The following is a 3,399-nucleotide window of genomic DNA, read 5'->3' as shown; positions in this document are numbered from 1 at the left end:
CACTAGCCCAGTTGTTGTGAGCTTTTGGGGGGTGATCCACCAGATGGAAGCTCTCTCTGTCCCTCTCTAAATATTTTTGTATAAACATATATATCTGTCCCTCTCCTTTGCAAATAAAGTGGAAATAAATAAAAATTTCAAAACAGAAAGCAATCATGGCTCTAAAATCCCTACACTATTCATGCCCAATGAGGCCACACTGCCCTCCAAGGGATGAAGATGGGCTCTTGTCAGGAGCAAAGACATATTTTTCTCTTTACTTATAATGCACAGATATGCATATAGCACCTAAGCAAACATACAGTATATCTGAGATACCAACATTTCCTGGGGGTGAGACAGTAGTAATTAGGGAAAAAAGTATCTGTTGCTCTTTCAGATAAAATATAGCAATCTTTTTAAAAGGGGGGGTGGAAAGATAGGGGCCTGCACTGTGGTGTAGCGGATAAAGACACCACCTACAGTGCTGGCAACCCATATGGATGCTGGTTCGATTTCTGGCTGCTCTACTTCCAATCCAGTTCTCTGCTATGGCCTGGGAAAGCAATAGAAGATGGCCCAAGTCCTTGGGCTCCTGCACGCCTGTTGGAGACCCAGAGGAAGCTCCTGGCTCTAAGCTTGGGCTTGGCACAGCTCCAGCCATTGCAGCAATCTGAGGAGTGAACCAGCAGATGGAAGACCTCTCTCTTTTCCTCTCCTTCTCTCTCTCTGTGTAACTCTGACTTTCAAATAACGAAAGAAAGAAAAAATTAAAAGGGAAATTAAAATTTTTGTAAAAAAGGGGGTACTACTTTGTATAAAATGTAGAGGAGTGGTTATATGTATTTTAATATGCCAAATTATCACATAAAAGACAAGGATGTGAGATGAGTGAGTTGGTGCGCTCAGAGGGGAAGCAACCAGGTTACAGCAGGACACAGATGGAAGATAAACTCCCAGCCGTATACCTTGAACCATGTGTGTGTGTCATCTATTCAAACTTTAAATTAAAAATTTAAAGTTAGAATTTATACTTCTTGGTTCATCTTCTTTAACCAGCAGTGCTAGCAAAATTAGTACATCACCAGCTGAAAGATTCTCTCATTTGTTGGGTTTAAGGACCTGGTAGAATAGCCTGACCACCGTTGTGCATTCCTACAACTTAGAAGTGAGGTTTTATCACCTTGGGATTTTCCATATCACCTCCATAACTGAAAGAAGGCTTTATGCTGAACTTAAAAATGGAATTTCCCTGAAATTTTCATTTCTCTGCTTAAACACACAGTTAATTCCCATAGCTTCATGTTGATTATCCACATTGTGGTTTACCCAATGACTTTCCATACCTCCCACAGTAATTTTCTTTGGGTAAAGAGTCATTACCTGATTTGGTGAATATTCTAAGACCAAATACTTTCTCCAAATATTCCTACATTTAATTTTTTTTAAAGATTTATTTATTTATTTATTTAGTTGAAAGTCAGAGTTACACAGAGAGAGAAGGAGAGGCAGAGAGAAAGAGGCGCTTTCCATCCACTGGTTCACTCCCCAGGTGGCTGCAACAGCCAAAGCTGCGCTGTTCCAAAGCCAGGAGCCAGGAGCTTCTTCTAGGTTTCCCACATGGGGGGCCCAAGAATCTGGGCCATCTTCAACTGCTTTTACCAGGCCAGAGCAGAGAGCTGGATTGGAAGTGAGCAGCCAGGACTTGAACTGGTGCCCATATGGGATGCTGGCACTGCAGGCGGCGGCCTTAGTGACTGTGCCACAGCAACGGCCCCAAAGATTCCTACCTTTAATGACTCACTCTCTGCATGGGGAATCCAAAGCCAACAAGAAGCTCTTTACATAATCGATTTTCTGGACACCTTCCCCTTTCTGTCATTAAAGTTGCCACCCAGTTGGCTGATTCTCTCCACTCTTCTGAAGCTTTGTTTAAGCTCTGGTCTAAATTTAGTCCCCGGGTTGCCATCAACAGTCATTAAATGACTGTTGACCATGGATCGACTCATGAGCTCAGCACTTGATGTTCGTGACTGTGACTCTTGATTGTGATGTATGATTTAGTCAAAGCTCCTGTCGAGGCATTTTGGTGATGGGTAACTCATATACATTTGTGGGCTCCAAACCATACAGGATCACTGACACTCTTTTCATAGGAAGTAGGAGCCCTGTGAGTATGGTGGCATGTACACAGCTGTTGACAGTCAATCTGGTGACAGCACTCTGCTGGTATTGTTCTGCCACCTTGAATTCATCAGTATTCAATCTTTTAGTATTTGCAGGTTGATCTTCAAAAGTAATTCAGCACTGCTTCCCTGACTTTGGTAGATGGACACAGACCTACCTCTGGACTATGCGGCCCAGTCATCAGTGCAGATGCAATCAGTGGATCTGGGGGTAAAGGATAGGATGTGGCCCTTCCTGCTGAGGCTTTGGCATTCATGGGGGTTGAAGTGGGTTAGAAGCATGAGGCTAATACCAGGGAGGCTCATGGTGGGTGTAGAAGTGGCAGCTGACCTTCTGAAAGACTCTTTTGGGTAAAAGACTCGGTCCCCCAAGTCTGCTGCAGGCAAATGTAGTCTGTCCCTGTCGGAGGGGTTGAAATGTAGGGTTCAACATCAGGGGGCTGGGATTCTTGTTTTCCAGACTGAACAGGTGCCAGCTTAAAACCATTTCACTTTCTTCCCAAAGTCCTTGTTTAATAGCTTCGCTGATCTTCAAACCCTAGAGATTATCAAATTGTAATATCAGAATTTTAAATTTTAATTAATGTTTTCATTTTATTTGAAAGGCAAGGAAAGAGACGGAGACATACAGGGAAAGGAATAGATCTTCTGTCTGCTGCCTCAATCCCCAAATGTCCACAGCAGCCAAGGCTGGGCCAAGCCAAAGCCAGGAGCCTGCAACTCAACTGGGTCATCCACAGGGGTAGCAGAGACCCAAATACGTGAGCCACTACCTGCTGACTCTCAGGGTCTGCATTAGCAGGAAGCAGAGTCAGAAGCCGAGCTGGACCCCCAGCCAAGGCATCCTGACATGGAATACAGGCATCCCAAGCAGTATCCTAACCATTGTGTCAAATGCTCATCCCAGTAAGATTTTTAAAAGACGATTTTTATCAAACTACTTTTGGTTGTCATTTCACCTCCTGGAGAAAAACAGCTAGTTGTACACTTAGCAGCTGGAAGTCTTCCATTCCTCTGATGCTTATGAAAACGTGTTTGGATTTCCAAACTGAAGTAGAATAAAGCAAAACTGTGCAATTTGATCTTTTAGATTTATTCAGGATGTGATGAAAAGAGAATTTACTGTTAGAGTGTGGGATAGGTCTCAGTGTCATACAACAAAAAGCAGGATAAGCAGAGGGCTTCAAGGACCCAACTCGGGCCCAGCCAATGGAAATGAAGCAGGGTTTCTCAT

The sequence above is a fragment of the Oryctolagus cuniculus genome, chromosome 20 (genome assembly GCF_964237555.1).
Source record: "Oryctolagus cuniculus chromosome 20, mOryCun1.1, whole genome shotgun sequence".
Classification (NCBI taxonomy): Eukaryota; Metazoa; Chordata; class Mammalia; order Lagomorpha; family Leporidae; genus Oryctolagus; species Oryctolagus cuniculus.
This window is presented reverse-complemented; position numbering follows the sequence as displayed.